The sequence below is a fragment of the Mobula birostris genome, chromosome 12 (genome assembly GCF_030028105.1).
Source record: "Mobula birostris isolate sMobBir1 chromosome 12, sMobBir1.hap1, whole genome shotgun sequence".
NCBI classification, from domain to species: Eukaryota; Metazoa; Chordata; class Chondrichthyes; order Myliobatiformes; family Myliobatidae; genus Mobula; species Mobula birostris.
In genome coordinates this window covers 40,329,975-40,343,049 of record NC_092381.1, presented here as the reverse complement: position 1 = coordinate 40,343,049, position 13,075 = coordinate 40,329,975, and the positions used below count along the sequence as shown (strand labels likewise).

Sequence of the window (13,075 nt, the reverse complement as noted above, 5' to 3'; positions counted from 1 at the left end):
AGTGAAAAGTTAACTTCCACAAATAATGATACCAGGAACAGAAAGCATTTTCATTTTCAAAATGAATTAGACCGTGCAAGTCCAGATGTAACTATTACACAGCTTATATTTTGTTTCAAATCAGTGATTTCCTGTTACTGATTAAAGATTTCTCCTTTGGAAATACAAGCATAGATGCACAGTTCCAATATGCTGAACAATCTTATGCTTTCTTGAAATTTCTTTTGCTCTGAAGTTGTAGATCCATCCACGCTATAGTATGAATAAGAGTATAGTCTAACATGAAAGTCGCATTTAACAAGAGATAGAAGTCCAATCAATGTCTTATATGCACAGTAATTTTAAGCACACAAGTTAAGGCACCCGATAGTCTTGCAAGACCATGGATCTGCGCCTGGAAAGTCTTCACTCTCCAGGGCGCAGGCCTGAGCCATACAGCTTGGCACCAGTGTCGTCGCAGAGCAATGTGTGATTAAGTGCCTTGCATAAGGACACAACATGTTGCCTCGGCTGGGGCTCGAACTCACGACCTTCAGGTCACCAGTCCAATGCCTTAACCACTTGGCCACGTGCCCACAAGCACAAGCACACAAGGCACTCTGGATATACAGTGAATTCCAGTTAATTGGGACACATCGGGACCAGTACATTTCGACCCAATTAGCCAAAGTTTCATCAATATAGAGTTATTTTAAAAAGTCAAACTTCCATTTAACTGAGTAACAAATTATGTATTTAAATAATACACAGAACAGATTAAAAACACTACCAATACTACAGCAGTACTATAAAACTGTAGATTAGTTCCTAATAGTTATCGATGGAGGAATTCATCCAGTGTACGCTGCTGTGTTCTTTTGATTGACTGTAAATGAGCAAAATTAGCGCAAGTATCTAGTACAATGCTCTTGATGACTGCATCTGCTACCAGGCCACGCGGAAACGATATGATTTGGCGATATGAAATGGTATGAGTCAGCTGCACCTTTCCTCATTCCCTGTCACGCACTGTTGAACTTGAACACCCGCCGCCCCTGCCCCCCGTCAGCCAGTCCGAAAGAATATTGTCAATATTAAACCGGTCCACGGTGCACAAAAGGTTGGGAGCCCCTGCTATAGGGTATAGGGTTTATGGGGGAGGGGGTCATTGGTGAGGTGTAAGTACCAGGTTAACAATTCTATAATAAATACTGGAAGAAAAGGGAAATATACTGGGAGACATAAACAATTTTAGATTAGATACAAGATAGAAAAATGAATCCAGAGTGAAACCACAATCCACCTCTAGGCTTAATATGAGGTTGTTGTTAAGTTTACTGGAACTACATCAAAGCATTTAGGTGCCTACAACTTTACCTGCATTTAACCTGGAGAAAGCAACTGGTTTGTTCTAGTCTTAATATCAATTAGGCAGCTGGGCAGAAAAGAATATTAATAGTTCTGGTATTGCTGAAGTGGTAGAGAAATTGAGCTATCTATTGTCACTGTTTAGGTGAAAATTGACCCTTCTTTCACATTTTGCTTATATCTAAAAGTGAATGAAACAGGCTCTCTTCCAGAAAAATTGTGATTAAGTAGACACAAGGGGGAAAAAACATTGCTATCTAATTCTGAACAATGTAGCAAGAAGGCAGGATACTGTGAGAAAACAAGAGTTTCGTCTGATAATGCAACAAAATGAAAATTAGAACAAGTAAGCATCTAAGCTATATAAAAAAAATTGCTAAACAGCCAGTCTATCTGCAAAAAGTCAATGCTATATAATGATTTTGTAAGCAGTAAGTATGGAGCAAATTATATTTTGAATTTTATGTAATATAAGCACAATGAGTGACAAAAATGAAAGTTACTTATTTTCTTTTTTGATAACCTGTGCACTGTAGATTTAAATCTATCAAAATTTAAATTCATACAGAATCTCTCACAAAGCTTAGTAAATTCATTAAGTGGTACGTACATTAGCACTTGCATTTGTTAATCTTTTATTTCACTCCAAAAAATATACTGTTTCATTCAGCATCTGAATGGCAAAAGAAAATCTAGGATTTGAAAAATTGATGCTGAAAACTATTCACAGTTGATTACAAAGCTATCTACATTCGAGTGCTGATAGTGGAATCACTAAAAGAAATGGATAGACTGTGTGACACACATTAGTTTTAATATTTATTTAATGCAAAAGGCAAAAATTGATAAATTTTGGAAATTATTTATTGATTTCTAAGCACAAAATGTCACATAAATGTGAATGTGCTACAATAAACTATTTATTATGCTTCGCTGACAAAATTCAAATTAGTAGAAAAAAATCATTATTGACAGAAAATAATAGGACTAATACGTTCTTGTGCCAAATGCTTTCTCTCTCAAGCATAGATTTGAAAGGAAAACAACAGGAATTCTGCAGATGCTGGAAATTCAAGCAACACACATCAAAGTTGCTGGTGAACGCAGCAGACCAGGCAGCATCTGTAGGAAGAGGTGCAGTCGACGTTTCAGGCCGAGACCCTTCGTCAGGACTAACTGAAGGAAGAGTGAGTAAGGGATTTGAAAGTTGGAGGGGGAGGGGGAGATCCAAAATGATAGGAGAAGACAGGAGGGGGAGGGATGGAGCCAAGAGCTGGACAGGTGATAGGCAAAAGGGGATACGAGAGGATCATGGGACAGGAGGTCAGGGAAGAAAGACAAGGGGAGGGGGACCCAGAGGATGGGCAAGAGGTATATTCAGAGGGACAGAGGGAGAAAAAGGAGAGTGAGAGAAAGAATGTGTGCATAAAAATAAGTAACAGATGGGGTACGAGGGGGAGGTGGGGCCTTAGCAGAAGTTAGAGAAGTCGATGTTCATGCCATCAGGTTGGAGGCTACCCAGACGGAATATAAGGTGTTGTTCCTCCAACCTGAGTGTGGCTTCATCTTTACAGTAGAGGAGGCCGTGGATAGACATGTCAGAATGGGAATGGGATGTGGAATTAAAATGTGTGGCCACTGGGAGATCCTGCTTTCTCTGGCGGACAGAGCGTAGATGTTCAGCAAAGCGGTCTCCCAGTCTGCGTCGGGTCTCGCCAATATATAAGAGGCCACATCGGGAGCACCGGACGCAGTATATCACCCCAGTCGACTCACAGGTGAAGTGTTGCCTCACCTGGAAGGACTATTTGGGGCCCTGAATGGTGGTAAGGGAGGAAGTGTAAGGGCATGTGTAGCACTTGTTCCGCTTACACGGATAAGTGCCAGGAGGAAGATCAGTGGGGAGGGATGGGGGGGACGAATGGACAAGGGAGTTGCGTAGGGAGCGATCCCTGCGGAATGCGGGGGGGGGGGGGGGGAAGATGTGCTTAGTGGTGGGATCCCGTTGGAGGTGGCGGAAGTTACGGAGAATAATATGTTGGACCCGGAGGCTGGTGGGGTGGTAGGTGAGGACTAAGGGAACCCTATTCCTAGTGGGGTGGTGGGAGGATGGAGTGAGAGCAGATGGGCGGGAGGATGGAGTGAGAGCAGATGGTGGGAGGATGGAGGATGTCTCTGTCTCTGGAGACAGCTTATCCACTGATGTCTACTATAAGCCTACTGACTCTCACAGCTATCTGGACTATTCCTCTTCTCACCCTGTCTCTTGCAAAAAACGCCATCCCCTTCTCGCAATTCCTCCGTCTCCGCCGCATCTGCTCTCAGGATGAGGCTTTTCATTCTAGGACGAGGGAGATGTCTTCCTTTTTTAAAGAAAGGGGCTTCCCTTCCTCCACTATCAACTCTGCTCTTAAACGCATCTCCCCCATTTCATGTACATCTGCTCTCACTCCATCCTCCCACCACCCCACTAGGAATAGGGTTCCCCTGGTCCTCACCTACCACCCCACCAGCCTCCGGGTCCAACATATTATTCTCCGTAACTTCCGCCACCTCCAACGGGATCCCACCACTAAGCACATCTTTCCCTCCCCCCACCTCTGCATTCCGCAGGGATCGCTCCCTACGCAACTCCCTTGTCCATTCGTCCCCCCCCATCCCACCCCACTGATCTCCCTCCTGGCACTTATCCGTGTGAGCGGAACAAGTGCTACACATGCCCTTACACTTCCTCCCTTACCACCATTCAGGGCCCCAAACAGTCCTTCCAGCTGAGGCAACACTTCACCTGTGAGTCGACTGGGGTGATATACTGCGTCCGGTGCTCCCGATGTGGCCTTTTATATATTGGCGAGACCCGACGCAGACTGGGAGACCGCTTTGCTGAACATCTACACTCTGTCCGCCAGAGAAAGCAGGATCTCCCAGTGGCCACACATTTTAATTCCACATCCCATTCCCATTCTGACATGTCTATCCACGGCCTCCTCTACTGTAAAGATGAAGCCACACTCAGGTTGGAGGAACAACACCTTATATTCCGTCTGGGTAGCCTCCAACCTGATGGCATGAACATCGACTTCTCTAACTTCCGCTAAGGCCCCACCTCCCCCTCGTACCCCATCTGTTACTTATTTTTATGCACACATTCTTTCTCTCACTCTCCTTTTTCTCCTTCTGTCCCTCTGAATATACCTCTTGCTCATCCTCTGGGTTCCCCCCCCCCCTTGTCTTTCTTCCCGGACCTCCTGTCCCATGATCCTCTCGTATCCCCTTTTGCCTATCACCTGTCCAGCTCTTGGCTCTATCCCTCCCCCTCCTGTCTTCTCCTATCATTTTGGATCTCCCCCTCCCCCTCCAACTTTCAAATCCCTTACTCACTCTTCCTTCAGTTAGTCTGACGAAGGGTCTTGGCCTGAAACGTCGACTGCACCTCTTCCTACAGATGCTGCCTGGCCTGCTGCGTTCACCAGCAACTTTGGTGTGTGTTGCTTCAAGTGAAGGCTTGAGGTAGTACATTAACAATATATAAAGGAAATGGAGGAGACAACGGGAAAATACAAATAAAGAACCTTTATCATCTAAATTATTTTTGTTATACCAATAATTGCAGGATGACAGAATACAATACAATTGTAGAGGAGAAACGGTCATTCGGCTTCTGGCCTAATAAAAGTTAGGCAAAATATGTTCATGAACTGTAAATCCAATTAATGGATTTTGATAAAGTCACCAAGTTTTCAACAAAATCTTTCATATCCTGCACCTCAAAATGAATGCCAAAAAAAAGGTCTGGTGGTAAAGAAATTATGCACTCAGTTTTCTTCAGAGAACCATCACACTATCAAACTTTTTTTCCCACAGGGATTCCACATGATAATCCCACTGAACTCTAATAAAAGGAGTGGGTTTCAGTTTTGTATAACTATTCTGACGAAGGTAAAACTAACAGAACAGGAATTAGAACAAAAGCCAAGGGGACACCTGAAGGAAAACCATCAGAACGAATTGAAGAAATGTTTCAGATAAAGTCACATCACCTTGAAATGGTGTGCAGATATGAAAAAAACGAGAAAAGTGCAAGAGGACTGAGAGTTTCAAATGCCTAGAAGTGACCATCACCAACAGCCTCTCTTGGTCAAACCACATAGACGCCATGGCCAAGAAAGCACACTAGCACCTCTATTTCCTCAAGAGACTAAAGAAATTTCTCAGCCCTCAACAGTTTTTATACATAACAGAAAGCATCCTATCTGGGTTTCACAGTTTGTTATGGCTATTGCTCTGCCCAGAACTATGAGAATCAGCAAAGTTGTGGACACAGCTCAGCAGTCGTGAACCTTCCCTTCATGGACTCTGTCTGCGCTTCTCACTGCCTAAGTAAAGCAGCCAGCATAATCAAAGACCCCACCCACCCCAGACACTCTCTCTTCTCCTCTCTCTAATCAAGCACTGGACTTTTTCCTCTAACTGTAAAACCTCATACTGCATTCTATTATTTTTTCATTTGCACGACCTCAATTCACTGATGTATGAATTGTCATTCAAAACAAAGATGTTGACTGTCCTTCAGTACATGTGACAATAATAAACGTATTTCACAATTTACACGAGACTGCAGATTTTAAATCTGGAGTAAAAGCAAACTACTGGAGGAACTCAGTAGGTCAGGCAACTTCTGTGAAGGGAAACAGACAGTTATTGATTTGGGTCAAGACCCTTCATCCGAACTGAGAGAGTAGAGGGGAGATAGCCAGAATAAAAGAGGGGTAGGGGTCGAACAAGAGCTGACAAGTGACAAGTGACAAGTGGATCCAGTTGAGGAGGCGAGATAGAAGGGGAAGCGGGGAAATGGGAATAGGAAGAGGAAGAGGCTGGGAGGTGATAGCTAGAGCCACAAAGAGCTACAGATGATGGAATCTGGCAGCAAATTGGAACATGAAACCAAATAAGGGCCATGGAGTGGGTAGATGGAAACAATGTGGTAAGGGCACCCAGTAGGAGTGCGTGGGTGACAGACAGAGGAGGGGATGAAGCATTGTGACCGGGGGCTAATGGGGTGGGATGCCAAATAGAAGAGGAAAATATGCAGTAAATGGCAGTACCCTTAGAGGGATCGTGGTGTTCAAGTCCATAGCTCTCTAAAGATGACACACAAGTAGATATGGTAGTAAAGAAGGCATACAGCATACTTGCATTCATTAGTTGAGGTATTGTGTATGAATGTGGGGAAGCCATGTATGTACTGCATAAATATTTGGTTCAGCTACATTTGGAGTATTGTGTACAGTTCTAGTTACTGCGTCGCAGGAAATATATGGGGGCTTTGACAGGGTGCAGAAGAGACTCAACAGAACATCATCTGGATTAGAGGGCATTAACTATAAATGGGGGGGGGGGTGTGAAGAAATTTTAATTATTTTCTCTGGAGTGCCAGTGGCTGAGGGATGACCTGATATAAAAAAAAGCATCTGTTAGTCTTGCAAGACTATGGACCTGCGCCTGGAATGTCTTCACTCTCCAGGGCGCAGGCCTGGGCAAGGTCATATGGAAGACCAGCAGTTGCCCATGCTGCAAATCTCCCCTCTCCACGACACCAATGTTGTCCAAAGGAAGGGCATTAAGACCCATACAGCTTGGCACCAGTGTCGTTGCAGAGTAATGTGTGACTAAGTGCCTTGCTCAAGGACACAACATGTTGCCTTGGCTGGGGCTCGAACTCACAACCTTCAGGTTGCTAGTCCAATGCCTTAACCACTTGGCCACATGCCCACAAGGCCAAGTGACCTGATAAGAGGTATAGTATCATATAGAATAGTAAGTCATTTTCCCTTGGTGGGAATGTCAAATACTAATGGGTAAAGCTTTAAGGCAAGAGGGAGAAAGTTTAAAAGAAATTAACAGGCAAGTATTTTTTTAAATACACAGAGAGTGTCAAATGCCTGAAACACACTGCCTAGGAAATAGAGGAAGAAAATGCTTCAAAGGCAGGCCAAATAAAGGTAGAAAAAATAGATCACAAAAAGAAAATCACTTGTTCTTAATGTAGTACACTACGTACAACAAATGAAGACATTGATAAATACGATAAGATACAATATTTTAGCTATTACAGACTATTACAGTAGCTTATAGAGGAATAGAACTGGAAACAATGTTCCTGGGTACTGGGTTTTCTGATAAGATATGAGGACAAAGGCGCAAGCAGCAATGTTGGTTCAAGAAACAATGACACCTACGAGAAGAAATCGGCTCCAACCTGAAACATCAACACTGTTTATCTTCCCACAGCAGAAGTCTGTTCTGCTGAGTAAATCCAGCATTATTATGTTTTTTGAGAAAGAATAACACGATGGGATGATCATCAAATGGGACCATATGAGTTAAACTAAAGAATAAAAGAGAAAATTGCACTGTTGGAAGTGTATATTAGATTTTCAAACCATTGGGTTGATACTTCGGTTCAGCTAGTAAAGTTGCTGCTGCGTCACTAATGACCTGAGTCCAGGCCTGATCTCTGGTGACGCCTGCATGGAGTTTGCATGTTCCCTCTGTGCGTGCATGGGTTTCAACTGAATGTTCTGGTTTTCTCCCTTCTCCCAAACACGTACAGATTGGTAGGTGAATTGGCCACTAGTGTGTAGATGAACAGTAGTGTGTGGGGGTTAAGAACATGGGAATATGGGAGATTAAAATGAGTTGGTAGGGTTTGTGTGAAAATAGTTAAGTGATGGTTGACATGACTTGATAAATCAAAGGGGCTGTGTCAGTGCTATTTCTCTCTATGGCTCTACCTAAAGGAAAACGGAAGAACAGAAAAGGCAAGAAATAATCAAGGTGGTAACAGAGGGAAATTTTACTGACTTAAATATTAACAGGTTTACAGTCAGCATAAAAGAGTTAAAAGGTAGAGAATTCCTAAACCGCATTTCAAGAACTTTTTGTTTAAGCCAGCAGCCTAGGGAGAGAGCAAATTCTGAACTTAGGTTCAGCGAATACAGAAAAGAAAAAGTTAGGTAGATCAGAGAGAACACTGATTGTAAGATTATTCAGTCAAATTTAGCATAGTTATGGGAAAGGATAAATATAGGACAGGATTGTGCGTCTTTTAATAGTAGGAGTATTATCGGTAAATGTGCTAAATTTAGAGCATGGACCAGTACATGGAACCATAATGCTATGGCCCATTACAGATACTTGGTTGAAAGAGGAACAGGAATAGGTGCTTAATGTCCCATAGTTTCTATGTTTTAGCTGAAAAGATACAGAGGGAGGTAAAAATGGGGGGGGGGGGGAGAGAGGATTTGCACAGGTACACTATCATGGCTGCACTCAGATAGGACATAATGGAGGACTCATCCACTGAGTTTATATGGTTAGGACTCAAAAATAGGAAAGGTGCAATCACACTGAACCCTCAATAGCCACCGGGCCATTAAAGAACAGATATGCAGGGACATTAAGGGAAGGCGTAAAAACAATAGGATTGTTGTCATGGGAGATTTCAACTTCTCTAATATAAACTGGGATCTTCTTAATACAAGAGGTTTCGATAGGGCAAAAATTGTTAGATGCATCCAGGAGGGTTTATTTAATGAATACGTACATGGTCCAAAAAGAGGGGCTGTTCTGGGCCTGCTGTTAGGTAATGAGCCTGGCCAGGTGACCAGCCTTTCAGTGGGTAGATAGAGAATGGTGGACCACAGCTCCTCAAATTTCCAGATAGGATAATTATAAACCTTGCAGAAGAGTATTAATACTGAAGCAGGGCAATTTACGAGAGCATTAGGCAGGAACTAGGGAGAGTTAATTGGGAACAGCTGTTTTTGGGCAGGTCCATATCTAACATGTGGAGGGTGCTTAAAGACCAACTGCACAGAGAAAAGGACAGGTATATTCCAGCCAGAGGAAGGAATAAAAGAACCTTGGATGTCAAGGGAGGTGATGAATTTAGTCCAGAAGAACAAGTATGTAAAGCTTAGGAAGCCAGAATCCAAAAGGGCCCTTCAGTATTATAAAGAAGCCAAAAAAGAACTCAAGAAGGGAATTAGGAAAGCCAAGAGGGGTCATGAAAAGTGCTAGGAAAGTAAGATTAAAGAGAATCCCAAGGCGTTCTATACATACATTAAGAGCAAGAGGGTAACTACGGAGAGGGTTAAATCACTCGAGGATATAGGAGGGAATATTCGCTTGGAGGTGAAGGAGGTGGGTGAGGTCTTTAATGAATATTTTACCTCAGTATTTACCAAGGAAAATGATGTGAACAATAGGGAGATCAGTGCTGGTAGTATTAGTATGCTAGAGCATTTCAAAGTAAAGGAGGAAGTGGTGTTGGGTCTTTTAAAGAACATCAGTTTGGATGTCCCCAGTGCCTGATGGAATATACCTCAGGGTTATTGAGAGAGGCACGTGAAGAAATTGCTTGGGCCTTGACCAATTTCTTTGTGTCCTCTCTAACCACAGGCAATATTCTGAGGGACTGGTGAGTAGCCAGTGATGTTTCATTATTCAAGCAGGGAACCAGGGAAATCCTGGAAACTATAGACTGGTGAGTATCATGTCAGTGGTAGGGAAATAACTGGAGAGAATTCCTCCGGATAGGATTTATGAGCATTTGGAAAACCATGGCCTTATTAGGGAGAGACTATGTGCAGGGCAAGTTGTGTCTTACTAACTTGATCATGTTTTTTGACAAGGTGACAAGGGTGTTTGATGAAGGTAGAGCTACAGATTTTGTCTACATGGATTTTAGTAAGTATATGACAAGGTCCATCATGGAGAGCTAATCCAGAAGACTAAGATGCGTAGGATCAATGGTGAATCAGCCGTTTGGATTCAAAACTGGTTTGACCATAAAAGATAGAAGGTAGTGTTTGAAGGGACTTATTCTAGCTAGAGGTCTGTGATTAGCGGTGTTCCACAGGGGTTTTATTGGGACCTCTGCTGTTTGTGATTTATAGAAATGACCTGGATGAAAATGTATAAGGGTGGGTTAGTAAGTTTGCAGATGATACAAAAATTAGTGCTGTCGTGGATGGAGTAAATGATTGGCAAAGAATACAGTGGGAGAGATCAGTTACAGATATGGGCGGAGAAATGGCAGATGGAGTTCAACCTGGCCAAATATGAAGTGTTGCACCTTGGTAGGTAAAACATAAAGACCCTTTACAAGGTTGATGAGCAGAGGGATCTTGGGATCCAAGCTCATAGCTCCCTGAATGTGGCTACACAGATTGATAGGGAGTTTAAAAAGGTATGTGGCATGCTTCCCTTTATTAGTCGAGGAACTGAATTCAAAAGTCAGGAAGTTATGTTGCAGCTTTATAAAACTCTAGTTAGGCTGCATCTGGAGAATTCTATACAGATGCAAAGGGCCAAGATTTTTTTTTCCCATAAAGGTGGTGGGTGGCTGGAATGTGCTGCCTGGGGTGGTGGTAGAGGCAGAAACTTTAGAGATTTAACAGATTTAGATAGGCACATGAATGGGAGGTAATGGAATGATATGAACATTGTGCTGAACTAAGGGATTAATTTAGTAATCAAATAACCAACCTATTTATTTGGTCTGGCACAATATCGTGGGCCCAATGGCCTGTTCCTGTGCTGTACTGTTCTGTGTTCTATAAAAACAGCAGCATTTTTTTTTTGAATTGGCACAAGGCTAGCTTTATTAGACTAAACAGTAATTTGGCAAAAATAAACTTGGAGGCAACCATATGGCAGTAAATTAGCCTCAGAGCAAATGGTAAGCATTTAAGATGGTGATTCAAAAGGTTCAGGATAAGTGTGGGCCCACAACGAAAACTGGCAAAGCTTGTCAGTGCTAAAGGTCCCTGGATGAAAAGGTCCTTTGTGGGTGGAGTAAAGCAAATCCAGGAAAGTTTAAGACATTCCAAGAATTAAACACTGAAGAAAACCTTGAAGAATATGTAAGGTGTAAGGATTAAATTAAAACAGAAATGAGAAAATTAAAGAGAGGGTATGTGGAATTACAGGTAAAAATCAAAGAAAATTCAAGTCACAAGTGAACATAAAAAGTGTAAAAGGGTAACGAAGAGTCTGAGACCAAATAGGTAAGATACATGTGAAGGTATAGAAGCAAGCTCCTGAATGACTATTTTATATTTGTCTTTATAAGTGAGGGATTGATTTCTGATTTGTGGTTAAGGAGGAATTTAGTGAAATATTGGGAGAGATAAGTATAACAAAAGAAGAGGGGTTTAAGCATTTTTGATAGCTGAACCTAATTATATAGCTCCAAAAGCAGCACAGAATCTTCAATGTTCATTTTTCAATCTAAGTGAACATACAATGGCAAGTGTCATCCTATTCAGATGCCTCACAGCTTGATACGCCAACTGCTCTGCCCAAGAAACTGCAGAGTTGTGGATGTGATTCTGTCTAGCACATAAACCAGCCAGAGTCCATCGACTCTGTCTACATTTCCTGCTGCTTCTGAAAAGCAGCCAATATATTCAAAAACCCACCCCACCCCAGTCATTCTCTCTTCTCCCCCCTTCCATTGGGCAGAAGCTACTCAAGCTTGAAAAACACATACTACCAGGCTCAAGGGCTGCTCTACTTTTCTCTGCTATAAGACTCCTAAATGTACCTCTTATACAATAAAGATTAACTCTTGATCTCTCAATCTACTTTATCATGGACCTTGCACCTTATTATCTACCTGCCTTGCACTTTCTCTGCAACTATTAAGATTCAAAGACTCAAAGTACATTTAAGGGGGGGGCTGCATAACAATATTCTCCAGCATTTTATCTTTGCCTTTCCTGGTACTGCCTTAATATACTTAGGTTTTGAATTGATCTGTATGGGTGGGACGCAAGACGAAGTTTTTAAATGGCACTCAGCATATGTGATAATAATAAATGAATTACTTGGCTAATTGAGAACAACTTCTGTGGTCAAGTTTCACTAGTTGAATCTTTCTCCTCATAAATTATTTTGAGTGTTTTAAACTATTATAAAAGGAATTATTCACCTCCAGAAAGTAGTTCTGTCATAACTTTCACAAGTGTGAAATAACTCGTAAGGGGAAACATGAATAAAATATACCCAAATTTATTCCACCTGGCAATGAAGTTAGAAAGAGGCATTTCAGGTGAAATTACTATAAACAGGCTGCCAATTAATAAACTTTCACTTAAGAGCAAACTTTTGAAAATGTATTTAAGTCTTCAAAAAAATTATAAAAGAAATATAAGCTGATGAATCTTCCACTGACTGGAGATTTTCCTCCTGGATTTCTGCATTCTTGTAGGTGATACATTTGACTTGAATAAAATGATAAATCTTTGTGGCTTTAGTAGCTTTTGAAATAAACAGACCCTACAGATTGCCTGTTTCATAAAATTTCAATGATGAAAAACAACAAAAAAATGTAACTTATTGCTTCTAAAATCCAGACTAAGCATCAAGTATATTGTCTTTGTGTACAATATATAAATAAATCCTAAGTAAATACTTCGCTAACAAAAACATTCACTGAATCATAACTTTCCCACACTTCCAAGACAATCATAGTTCCTTGAAAATTTTCAATAGTACTTTTTGTAACCTATTCCAGAATCAATATTACACAGACAGGAGAAAATCTGCAAATGCTGGAATACAAGCAACAGACACAAAATGCTGGAGGAACTCAGTAGGCCAGGCAGCTTCTATGGAAAAGAGTAAACAGTCAATGTTTTGGGCAGAGACCCTTCATCAC

General features: G+C 41.8%; 1 protein-coding gene across 2 annotated transcripts in view; it reads right to left on the bottom strand.

Annotated features, from left to right (window-relative positions):
• LOC140206310 (ERI1 exoribonuclease 3-like) overlaps positions 1 to 13,075 on the bottom strand; it is a 359,410-nt gene that overhangs the window by 321,835 nt on the left and 24,500 nt on the right. The window lies entirely within an intron of this gene.